Below are 12,963 nucleotides of genomic sequence, written 5' to 3'. Positions count from 1 at the left end.
TAGATCCTCACCAAATATTTAGTGTGGTCAATCTTTTTAATTTTAGCCATTCAAATGTGTGTATAGTAGTGGCTCCTTGTGGTTTTTAATCTACGTTATCCTAATGAGTAATGATGTTGAACATTTTTAAGAAATATATTTTATTGACTATACTATTACAGTTGTTCCATTCCCCCCTTCATTCCTTTCCACCCTGCACCCTCTCCCCCACCACTCCCCCCTTTAGTTTATGACCACGTGTCTCAAGTTCTTTAGATTCTATATTTCCCCTACTATTCTTGCCCTCCCCCCTATTTTTTACCTACCATCTATGCTACTTATTTTCTGTACCTTCTCCCCCCTTCTCCTCCTCCCACTCCCCTGTTGCTAACCCTCCATGTGTTCTTCATTTCTATGGTTCCACTCCTGATCTAGCTGTCCTCTTGGTTTGCTTTTGTTTTAGTTGTGGTTATTAATAACTGTGAGTGTGCTGTCCTTTCACTGTTCATATTTTTTATCTTCTTTTTCTTAGATAAGTTCCTTTAACATTTCATATAATAAGGGCTTGGTGATGATGAACTCCTTGAACTTGACCTTATCTGAGAATCACTTTATCTGTCCTTCCATTCTAAATGAAAGTTTTGCTGGATAAAGCAATCTTGGCTGTAGGTCTTTGGATTTCATGACTTGGAATACTTCTTTCCAGCCCCTTCTTGCCTGTAAGGTCTCTTTTGAGAAATCCGCTGACAGTCTGATGGGTACTCCTTTGTAGGTGACTGTCCCCTTATCTCTTGCTGCTTCTAGGATTCTCTCCTTCATTTTGGTCTTGGCTAATGTAATTATGATGTGCCTTGGTGTGTTCCTTCTTGGGTCCAACTTCTTTGGGACTCTCTGAGCTTCCTGGATTTCCTGGAAGTCTATTTCCTTTGCCAGACTGGGGAAGTTCTCCATTATTATTTGTTCAAATAAGTTTTCCACTCATGGCTGTTTCTTTTCCCCTTCTGATACCCCTATAATTTGGATGTTGGAATGTTTAAAGATGTCCTGGAGATTCCTAAGCCTCTCCTCATTTTTTTGAATTCTTGTAACTTCACATTTTTCTGTTTGGTCATTTCTTCCTTCCTTCTGGTCCATTCCATTGATTTGAGTCCCAGTTTCCTTTCCATCACTATTGGTTTCCTGTGCATTTCCCTTCATTTCAATTAGTTTAGCCTTCATTTGTTCCTCTAATTTGTGACTAAAATCAACCAGTTCTGTGAGCATCCTGATCACCAGTGTTTTGAACTGTGCATGTGAGAGGTTCACTATTTCTTTTTCGCTTAGTTATCGGCTCTGAGGTTTTGAGTTCTTGAGCCATATTTTGGACTATTTGTGCCTGTTAAGTATGAGCAGCAGAGCCCTAGGTGTTTACCAGGGCGGAGCAACTCAGTCGCTGGGTTGTGATGCTGTATGTGGGGGCGGGGTCAAAGGAAAGCAATGGCGGTCCCCTCTGCTGCCTCACGCCACCTGGGCCAGTGTGGTCCATCCCACTGCGCACAAGTGTGCAACCTTGGTCAGCCTGCCACCTTGCACCCTCACTGGGTTTGCAGCTGGGGCCTGCGCGGTCCATCTTACCGCTCACTGCTCACTCCTCTGCTGGTTTATCTGCACGGAAATGTGTGACCACGGCCAGTCCGCCACCTTGCACCTTCATTGGGTCCGCCCGATGCTACCCACGCTGCCTGGGCGCCTGAGTCGGGGGATCCTTCCTGCCTGACCCTGCTCTGCTGCTGGCTCCGCCCCTCTTACCGGTCCCGGTTGAAGGGTTCGTTGTTGTTGGACTTCTGTATAGTTCAATTTTCTGTTCTTTGGCTGCCTCTTTGTTTACTAAACCTTTGTTGTATTCAAACTTGGTTGTGGGAGAAGGCACAGTGTTTCCACGTACGCCTCCATCTTGGCGGAAGTCCCTGATGTTGAACATTTTAAAATTTATTTGTCATCTGTGTGTTTTCTTTGGATGTGTCACAAAGTTTGGTGAAGTTTTCCAAAGACTTGCCCATTAAAAAAGACTTTTTTTACTACTAATTTTAGGTGTGTATGTGTGAGAGACAGAAAAGAGAGAGAGCTGTCCATTCATTCATCGGTTGATTTCTGTAGGTGTCCTGACTGGAGATTGGACCCACAACTTTATCATTTCAGAACAACATTCCAACCAACTGAACTACCTGGCCAGGGGAAAACTTGCCCATTTTTAAAATGGGGCTGTCTGTCTCATCTTGACTTGTAAGAGTTCTTTATATTATCTAGATAAACATCCTGCAACAAATATCAATTTTTTTTTCCTGTCTCTGAATTGTATTTTCATGTTCATAATTATAATTTTCATGTTCATTAATTATTTTTTGAAAGGGAACTATTTTAGATTTTGCGGAAGCCCAATGTATTGATATTTTTAATAGTTTATGCCTTTGTGCTGTATTTAAGAAATCTTTGTGGACTTCCGCCAAGATGGAGGCATAGGTGGAAACACTGTGCCTTCTCCCACAACCAAGTTTGAATACAACAAAGGTTTGGAGAACAAAGACACAGCCAAAAAACAGAAAATTGAATTATAAGGAAGTCCGACAGCACTGAACTGTTCAACCAGGACGGTAAGAGGGGTGGAGCCAGCAGCGGAGCAGGGTTGGGCAGGAAAGATCCCCTGACCTAGGCATGCAAGTGGCCCGGACCCAGTCAGGGTGTGGGGCAGGCTGACCAAGGTCGCACATTTGCGCACAGTGAGACGGACCACGTGGGCCCCAGGGAGCGAGAGCTGATGGCGGTGGCACACTCGCGTGCAGTGGGACGAAATGCGTGGGCCTCGTGACAGGGGCAGCTGCAGCACCTGTAGCTGCGGCAGTGGGAGGCGGCAGGTGGGACGCCATAGTTCCTCGTTAACCCTGGCCCCACATACAGCATCACAACCCAGCAACTTAGTTGCCCTGCTCTAGTGAACACTTTAGGGCTCCAATCCTACTACGTAACAGGCGCAAACAGCCCAAAAAATGGTGCAAGAAGAACTCAGAGTCCCAGAGCCGATAACTCTCAGCGACCGAGAAATTGCCAGCCTCTCAGAAGCACAATTCAAGACACTATTTATCAGGATGCTCACAGAACTGGTTGATTNCGTGACAGGGGCAGCTGCAGCACCTGTAGCTGCGGCAGTGGGAGGCGGCAGGTGGGATGCCATAGTTCCTCGTTAACCCTGCCCCCACATACAGCATCACAACCCAGCAACTTAGTTGCCTTGCTCTAGTGAACACTTTAGGGCTCCAATCCTACTACGTAACAGGCGCGAACAGCCCAAAAAATGGTGCAAGAAGAACTCAGAGTCCCAGAGCCGATAACTCTCAGCGACCGAGAAATTGCCAGCCTCTCAGAAGCACAATTCAAGACACTATTTATCAGGATGCTCACAGAACTGGTAGATTATAGTCACAAATTAGAGGAACATAGTCACAAATTAGAGGAACATATGAAGGCTAAACTAATTGAAATGAAGGGAGATGCACAGGAAACCAATAGTGATGGAAAGGAAACTGGGACTCAAATCAATGGAATGGACCAGAAGGAAGAACAAAACATCCCACCAGAAAGGAATGAAGAAATGAGAATTCAAAAAAATGAGGAGAGGCTTAGGAACCTCCAGGACATCTTTAAACGTTCCAACATCCGGATTATAGGGGTACCAGAAGGGGGAAAGAAACAGCCACGAGTGGAAAACTTATTTGAACAAATAATAAAGGAGAACTTCCCCAGTCTGGCAAAGGAAATAGACTTCCAGGAAATCCAGGAAGCTCAGAGAGTCCCAAAGAAGTTGGACCCAAGAAGGAACACACCAAGGCACATCATAATTACATTAGCCAAGACCAAAATGAAGGAGAGAATCCTAGAAGCAGCAAGAGATAAGGGGACAGTCACCTACAAAGGAGTGCCCATCAGAGACTGTCAGCTGATTCCTCAAAAGAGAGGCAAGAAGGGGCTGGAAAGAAGTATTCCAAGTCATGAAATCCAAAGACCTACAGCCAAGACTGCTCTATCCAGCAAAACTTTCATTTAGAATGGAAGGACAGATAAAGTGATTCTCAGATAAGGTCAAGTTCAAGGAGTTCATCATCACCAAGCCCTTATTATATGAAATGTTAAAGGAACTTATCTAAGAAAAAGAAGATAAAAAATATGAACAGTGAAAGGACAGCACACTCACAGTTATTAATAACCACAACTAAAACAAAAGCAAACCAAGAGGACAGCTAGATCAGGAGCGGAACCATAGAAATGAAGAACACATGGAGGGTTAGCAACAGGGGAGTGGGAGGAGGAGAAGGGGGGAGAAGGCACAGAGAATAAGTAGCATAGATGGTAGGTAAAAAATAGGGGGGAGGGCAAGAATAGTAGGGGAAATATAGAATCTAAAGAACTTGAGACAGGTGGTCATAAACTAAAGAGAGGGAGTGGTGGAGAGGGTGCAGGGTGGAAAGGAATGAAGGGGAGAATGGAACAACTGTAATGGTATAATCAATAAAATATATTAAAAAAAAAGAAATCTTTGTAATAGCTGAAGCCTCTTAAGATTTTCTTCTGTCTTTCCTTCCAGAAGTTTTATAGTTTCAGGTTTTACATTGAATGCTATGATCCACTTGAGTTATTTTTTATATGGTTTGAGGTTTATTTTTGCATATGATTATCCAGTCGAGTAGCACCAGCTGTTGAAAAGATTGGCCTTTCCCCTTTTAACTACCTTGGTAATTAATTGACCAAATATGCATGTGTCTGTTTCTGGATTCTATTCCGTTCCATTAATTTGTTTATATCTTAGTCCTCTACTATCTTGATGACTATAGCTTTCCATTCTGTCTTGAAACTAGATAATGTAAGTCTTTGAACTACGTTGTTTTTCAATGCTGGTTTTTTGTTTGTTTGTTTGTTTTGAGTATTGATGCTCTGAGTTCTGGGGCTTTTGTAAATTCTACCTACCATTCACCATTTCAAATTTTAGTTCCTGAAAATGGAGTAAGAACTTAAACACACTCATAAATCCATCTGAATACAGAATGCATCTAGATTTTTATAATTTCTCCGCCTGATTTTTGGTAATTTCCTTCTGCATACTTAACTCAATAGCAGATTTTTGTTTTACTATTTTGAGCAATTCACTTTTGAGTCTTTCCAAAGCACTCAACGTGGTTTTCCAAGAATATTCTCTCTTTTTTACATTTAATTTCAAAGGTTCATATAATTACATAATTATATGATAAAATAACTATCATAAACTGGTTTGGAAACAAACAGGACTCAACTTGGTAGAAATGGGAGTACTCCGGAAAGGGAAGAAAAATCATCAGAATAACAAAGCTTTTCTTGTATTTCATTTGTGTTTAATGTTTTTGCACCTCAAACAAGATTATTTCAAGTGTTTTTGCACCTCAAACAAGATTCTTTCATATTTAGATAATCTAACATAGAGAGCTGAGAGGATACGACCTTTTAAAACAGATCAGTAGTTGCCAGGAATTAAGAAAGTGGCTGTACATGGAATTTTAAGGTGATGAAACCATTGTTTATGGTATGGTTGTGGATACATGATCCTATGTATTTGTCAAAACCCATAGGACAGTAAACAAAGACCAAAGTTTTACTCAATGCACATTTAATCCCCCCAATTTTTTTAATTTAATTTTTTTTCATTGTTAAAAAATATTTTTTTTTAATTTTTAAATACATTTTATTGATTATGCCATTACAGTTGTCCTATTTCCCCCCTTCATTCCCCTCCACCTTGCACACCCTTCCCTTACCATTTCCCTCTTTAGTTTATGTCCATGTGTCACAAGTTGTTTAGATTCTATATTTTCCATACTATTTTTGCCCTCCCCCTGTCTATTTTCTACCTACCATCTATGCTACTTATTCTCTGTGCCTTCTGCCCCTTCTCTTCCTCCCACTCCCCTGTTGCTAACCCTCCATGTGTTCTCCATTTCTGTGGTTCTGCTCCTGATGTAGTTGTCCTCTTAGTTTGCTTTTGTTTTAGGTATGTTTATTAATAACTGTGAGTGTGCTGTCCTTTCACTGTTCATATTTTTTATCTTCTTTTTCTTAGATAGGTCCCTATAACATTTCATATAATAAGGGCTGGGTGATGATGAACTCCTTGAACTTGACCTTATCTGAGATGTACTTTATCTGTCCTTCCATTCTAAATGAAAGTTTTGCTAGATAGAGCAGTCTTGGCTGTAGGTCTTTGGATTTCATGACTTGGAATACTTCTTTCCAGCTCCTTCTTGCCTGTTAAGTCTCTTTTGAGGAATCAGCTGACAGTCTGATGGGTACTCCTTTGTAGGTGACTGTCCCCTTATCTCTTGCTGCTTTTAGGATTCTCTCCTTCATTTTGGTCTTGGCTAATGTAATTATGATGTGCCTTGGTGTATTCCTACTTGGATCCAACTTCTTTGGGACTCTCTGAGCTTCCTGGATTTTTTTGAAGTCTATTTCCTTTGCCAGATTGGGGAAGTTCTCCTTTATTATTTGTTCAAATAAGTTTTCCACTCATGGCTGTTTCTTTTCCCCTTCTGGTACCCCTATAATTCGGATGTTGGAATGTTTAAAGATGTCCTGGAGATTCCTAAGCCTCTCCTCATTTTTTTGAATTCTTGTTTCTTTATTCTTTTCTGTTTCGTCATTTTTTTCTTCCTTCTGGTCCACTCCCTCAATTTGAGTCCCAGTTTTCTTTTCATCACTATTGGTTTCCTGTGCATTTCTCTTCAATTAGTTTAGCCTTCATATGTTCTTCTAATTTGTGATGAAAATTGACCAGTTCTCTGAGCATCTTGATCACCAGTATTTTGAACTGCATCTGATAGGTTGGCTATCTCTTGGTCACTTAGAAGTTTTGGCTCTGGGGCTTTGGTTTGTTCTTATGCTTGAGCCATAATGTTTTGGTCTGTTCATGCCTGTTACGTATGAGGGGCAGAGCCTTAGGTGTTAACCAGGGAGGGGCGACTCTGTCGTAGGGTTGTGATGCTGTATGTGGGGGCGAGGTCAGAGAGGGGCAACAGCGTTTCTTCTGCTTTCTCTCGGATTTCGGTCCCCTCTGCTGCTTCCTGCAAGCAAACCGGTCCCCCCTCCCCCCACCCCGTGCTGGCTCCCGGGTGTATGGGCCTGTGCACCATCTAGGACCTTTGGGTCTCTCCAACAAACTCTCTGTGAGCCTGGGAGCTTCTCCCAGCACCTTGACCCTGAAAGTTTTTCCAATTGGTGCTTTTAGGCTTTAATTCCTGTTGCTGGGGCTGTAGCCTGCACAGTCTGTCTCACTGCTCGCTCCTTTGCCTGCTTTATCTGCCCGTGAATGTGTGACTGTGGTCTGCAACCACCTTGCGCCCTCACTGGGTCCACCTGTTGCCACCCCACACCTGGGATCTGCCAGCTACCGCCGGTGCCTGGGTTGGTCCAGCCACTTTTTTCTGCACAATCCTGCCCCAACCCCGCTCCGCCAGCCACTGACTTGCTGACTCCGTCCCTCTTACTGGTCTGGTTGAATGGTCCGTTGTCGGACTTCCGTACAGTTCAATTTTCTGTGCTTTGGTTGTCTTTTTGTTACTAAAACTTTGTTGTCTTTAAACTTGGTTGTTTGAGGAGGCACAGTGTTTTCACCTACTCCTCCATCTTTCCCGGAAGTCCCTAATCTCCCCAAATTTCAAGTAAGATGTCAGGGGATCTGAAGATGGAATGTGGACTATGATGAATTTAACTGTATTATAAATGTATGACATGAACATACTGAAGAGGGTAGGAAAAAGGGAGATGACCTAAGTAACTTTGGCACACTGTTTTTCACTGGAGAGTGTAAGTGCCATAGTCCATTTGTGCTGGTATAACAGAATGCCATAGACTTGGTGTCTTATAAACAACAGAAATTTATTTCTCATAGTTCTGGATGTTGGGAAATCCAAGCTCAAGGCACCAGCAGATTCAGTATCTGGTGAGGGCTATCTTCCTGATTCACTACCATCTTCTGACCAGGCCTTTACATGGTAGAAGGGGTGAGGGAGCTCTCTGGGGTCCCTTAAGCAAAACAAATAATATGCATTAACTCTGAAAGATGTTATCTTTCCACAGGGAAAGTTACCCCCACACAAGGCAACAAACCCAGCACAAGCTTTGAGGACTCTTATCTCTTGGTAAGGAAATGCTCCTGGCCAAGGCTAAGTGCATGAAAAACTGTATGCAAGAGACTGCCTTTCCCCACAAGAGGCAATTAAGGTTAAATGAGGTCATAAGGGTAGATTCCTAATCTGATGTGATTGATGTTCTTTTAAGAGGACAAACAGACACCCATGAGTTCTCCTTTTCCCCCTGGCATGTAAGGACACAATGAGAAAGTATTTACAAGCCAGGAAGAGTGCTCTTACCAGTACCTGAATCAGCTGGCATCTTGATCAGTGACTTTTGGTGCCAGAACTGTGAAAATAAAGTTCTGTTGTTTAAGTCGCCCAGTCTGCAGTTCTTTATTATGGCAGCCTCAGGAGACCAACAGAGGCACCAAACACTTCTTCCTTCTAGTCTCCTACTTTTGGTTGGTGTTTTTGGACAAGGGTGGTTGGTACTTAATGTGACAGTCACTTATTTTGAACAATGGGACACTGTGCTAGGCAGTTTTCATTTGTCACCTCATTTATTCCTAAGTGCATGTAGTGTTGTCCCTAATTTACAGTGGAGAAAAGGAGCTCAGAGAAGTAATTTGCCTAAGACAGCATTGCTAGTAAGAGGCTAAGCTATGGATGAGACCCAGGCAGGCTAGGATGCAAAAGTGCATGTTCTTTGTATGGTAGCATTCTGCAGGAGGGATGTGTTGGCTTTCCAGTCAGGGATCTTTGAGGAATCTAGTACTGATGGACAGGCCACTCTGGTCTAGCCACTCTTGTTTGTGGCTTTAGTGACTGTAAAATACATGTGTAAGAGCACTCAAATTCCTGTGTGATGACTGCCTATGTAAATGGGGTTAATAAGTATCACTAATGCAGTCCAAAACCATGATTTAGAAGCCAGCATCTCCCGTGTAGTGTGTTCCACTTGCCTAACAGCCAAACTGTGAACAACAGGTGGTTGGGAGTTCACCTATAGGAAGACAGGACTTGACAGAGCACAGGTCTATCATATAGGGCTCCTCATCATTAAGCACAGAAGCAATGGAACACTTTTTATGATTACAAAAGGCCCTTGAAGGCTGAATTTCCTTGAAGGGTGAGGAGAATGAAAGGCTTCTCCAGAAGAGACTGCCCAGTACAGAACCCCCTTTTGCTCCATTCATGAGTCTGGTCACTCATTCATGCATGTAGGACTTCCATGAAAACATCGAAATAGGCAAGTTGAGTCCACTGTGGTCAATACATGTAAGAATGACTGATGTTAGTGGTAATTTATGTGAATTCTTCTTCAACCTTCAGGTAATAGGGGCAGGTCTACTTTTAGAGCCTGCGTGTTGCTTGGATAATAAATTCGGCTTAAATCCACTATGCTCCCAGCGCTAGGATTCCTTCCTGCTTCTTGAGCAAGGGCTTGTCCGTCTTCTAAGGACTTCTGTCAGTCCTGAATATCACAAGGCTGCTACGGACGTTTTACCTGTTAGAAAACTGTCTAACGTAGGATAGCTCAGAATTCCGGGGTGAGGGGGTATGTTCAGGCATTTAAGTAAGGATTCAAGGACTAGTCGTAGTCGTCAAAGTGCTCGGCAAATTATGTTTCTCTGATACAGGGAACAATACACTCTGCCACTCAGAAGAAAGACAGCCCAAGTAGGGGCATCACTGGTTTGGTCACTTCGCTGACAAGAAAAGACTTGAAAGGGATGCTCCCAGATGTCCGAAGACGACGAGCAGCTAGGTCCCGAGAGGGCCTGAGTCTGGCCACAGGACGACAGCTCCAGGACGCCCTTGCGTGAAAGAGCCTGGGTAGGAGGGGTGGCTGGAAGCGCTGGAGGCCCAAGTCCGCCGCAGGGACTGGGGGCTCAGCTCCTGCCTGTCCACGCCAGCGACTGTCCTTCAGCATCTTCAGCCCGCCCCTCCAGGAGCTCAACCAATCGTAGCCCGAGGTCGGGGGTGAGGCTGAGTAGCGGTCCGGAAGCAGGGGCTAGGCAGATTGACTCAGCCGCGACTGATTTTGGCATCAGAGTGACCAGCTGAGGGAGAACGCACAGGGGCAGGAGGGACCTGGAGGTGAGTGTGGACCTGCGGGGTGTGTGCTGGCACCAGCCGGGGCCTCTGCCGCCCCAACGAGCCTTTGCTCGGCGGCGCCTTCGCGCACCTCTCAGCTTCTAAGCTCCTTCCTCATCGCTGCCGGCTCCAGGGTCCCTGTCCTTGTGTGGCCTGGTGCCGATGGAGTGCAGCACTGCTGGAGCGTTTGAACCTGGAAGGAGAAGCTCCAGCCGAAGTCGGGAGCAGAATTGGAGTCCCAGGCTGCTGCAGCCTTGGACCCTGTTGTCCGAGCCGCTGCGAGTCTCCGCAGGGACGGGGCAGGGCTGGGCGTGTGCATTTCTACCCGCAATGTTTTCAACTTGCTGCAACGATGGCAGGTGCAGCCGCAGCCGCAGACACAGCACTGCGGAGCCAGACCTCGGGATAGCAGCTAAGGCACCTTCCATCCCTTCAGCCCCATCTCACATTTCATCACTACTCTGGGCACCAACGTGTTGGACTGTTCTGGTCTCACTGTCATCACATTCAGGTCGTATGGGGGGAAAAGAGTGTGACTTTACTAGGTGTGACCTGAGACGCCGGCCTCTTGCCCTTCTCCGTTTGATCGGAGGCCACTAGGGTGATAAGAGAGATTCTCAGCCAGGGCTTATTTTGTATAATTTATTTTTAGAGGGGAAGGACTGGAGAAAGAGCGTGAGAAACAACTGTTGGTTGCCTTTCACACGCCCCAGTGAGGGGCCTGGCCCACAGCCCAGGCATTTGCCCTGGCTGGAATCTAACTGGCGGGAGAATACTCAGCCTGCTGAGCCTCACCAGTCAGGGCAGCAGGGGTTAGTTTTTCAAAAATTGTGTGTAATTGCCTGTTTGTAAACTTTTTCTTATTTTTCACTATTTACTCTAAAGGACAATTGTTGTCGCATTTTCGGAAGGTAAAGAGTCACACTGCTCTGATAGGCCTCCCCTCCTCTTTGCAGTAGTTAATTATCGCTTGGAACATCAGGGTGTGTGTGCTTGAAGCTGGTGGGACTCCCTGGTCTCATTTCACCCCGGAGGCGCTAGTACAGTAGTATTCTTCCACAGTGCTTGGTTCTTCTTTCCTTTGATTGTTGAGTAATTTCTTCTCCATGTCTGTTGTCCTCACAATCTGTCTGGGCCTGGTAAAGTGCTGTTGATTTTTTCTGAGAAAGGAAACAAAGGGATAGATTGCTCAAGTGCTATTGGCTGTCGCCTTTGCTCGCAATTGGAGTGTTCTGAGGGTATAATGTAAGTTACAATTGAAACATTTCAGAAAGGCAATTCTTGAAATAACACATACTGGCTACCTTGTAGTAGTGGTTCTGCCACCCGGCTCTCCATTAAAATCATCTGGAGAACTTTAAAACAGGCTGTTTCTTGCATCCTACCCCAACAGATTCTGTCCAATTTGGTGGTGTGTCCTTTAGGCACTGGTCTTTTTAAAGGCTCCAAGATGATGTTAATGTGCATACAAGATTGAAGGCCATTATCTGTCAATGTGCCCTGTTTTTTCTTATAACAATTACTACTCTCTGACTTATTTAACTAGTTTGCTTACTTCTCTACCTCCCTCCTCCACCATCAGTGAAAGCGTAGGCAGGCACTGATGTGAGGTGGGGGTGTGTGAAGGAGAAATGGGATCTGGGAAAACATGTCCTACAGACCTGTCACCCTGCTTCCTCTTTGCCCAGGCATTGACCTTTGATTGACCCATCATTGTCATTGTCTTGGCTGAGTCTCTTTTTCTTTAGACCCTACCCTCTTAAGTTTAAGGTCTTACTCAGCACCCTATGAAAAACACAGCTGCTCTTGGAAAAGTTTAGGTATAAACATTTAAGTTTGGATTTATTCCATTTAAATCTGTGCTTTGGATTTTTATGTGGTGCAGTTCATGTATTCTGAATTAAAATTGCAGACACTTGCTCTGATAAGTACAATTACAGGTCATAGTATTTAGGATGGGGACCATCTTCCCCAAACTGGGTATATGATTGTCCTCTAAGATATTTGTGGAATGTTTGTCTAGGAACATTAGCTCCCCAGAGGATGGGGTTGCTGTCTAATTTTCTGTTTAGTACTGAACTCAGGTATTTCATTTGCATTATTGACAATTGTAATTCCAAGCGATGTAAGCAATCACTTTGCAATTCTCTTGTGAGATAATGGATAGGAAGTCAGTTGCCTAATGGCAGTCTAGGGTTGTTGTCACAGGCCATAAAAAATTAGATTGGCTGGTAAGTAGTCTTAATCAAAATTTGGCAAAACAGACCATGCATTTTACTTTTCGCTCATCTCATAAGCATAAATATGAAGCATGAGTAAGTGGTGGACTGACCCTTCAGAAAGATTTGAAAGCAGGACTGTCAAGTTTAGATTCCCCATGGAGCAATTACAACTTTTAGATCTGTCTGGATGCCTCTTGTTTTCTGTAGTGGTCGGATGAATTGTTGAACCACGTGATTATTCCAGTCTTTAAGAAGAATAACACAGGGAGCGTTTTAGTTTTGGTTTATATTTTTTCAGCTATATTGCTGTTTATAAAGTTTTGATTTTCAGCTCGGATCTGAGAGTGGTTGGCCATATTTGTCTGTAGATTGCCAGTTACTGTTTTTTACTGATAGGAAAGGAAATGTTCCTATCTCCACCCCTCCCACTATTTTGTACTGAAGTCTGTGTACACCCGTGCTGTAAAATTGTGCTCTTTATTTCAGGTATTTTTTTCTTTACTTCATTTTCCGTATCTTTAACTTGTGCATTGTGC

At 44.0% G+C, this 12,963-nt stretch overlaps 1 protein-coding gene across 2 annotated transcripts in view; it reads left to right on the top strand.

The window, feature by feature from the left end:
- The first annotated feature begins 10,089 nt into the window (after positions 1-10,089).
- Positions 10,090-12,963, top strand: part of NXPE3 (neurexophilin and PC-esterase domain family member 3) — a 35,058-nt gene continuing 32,184 nt past the window's right edge. The window contains exon 1 of one of the 2 annotated variants that reach the window (XM_037058907.1): positions 10,090-10,208. The gene's annotated coding sequence lies outside the window, so the exon portion shown is untranslated. Of the gene's footprint in view, positions 10,209-10,269; positions 10,717-12,963 lie in introns of those variants that run through there. The other variant, XM_037058906.1, reaches the window with a different exon arrangement.

The sequence above is a fragment of the Sturnira hondurensis genome, unplaced genomic scaffold (genome assembly GCF_014824575.4).
Source record: "Sturnira hondurensis isolate 20B ecotype Veracruz unplaced genomic scaffold, ASM1482457v3 Scaffold0010428, whole genome shotgun sequence".
In the NCBI taxonomy this organism is placed as follows: domain Eukaryota; kingdom Metazoa; phylum Chordata; class Mammalia; order Chiroptera; family Phyllostomidae; genus Sturnira; species Sturnira hondurensis.
This window is presented reverse-complemented; position numbering and strand designations above follow the sequence as displayed.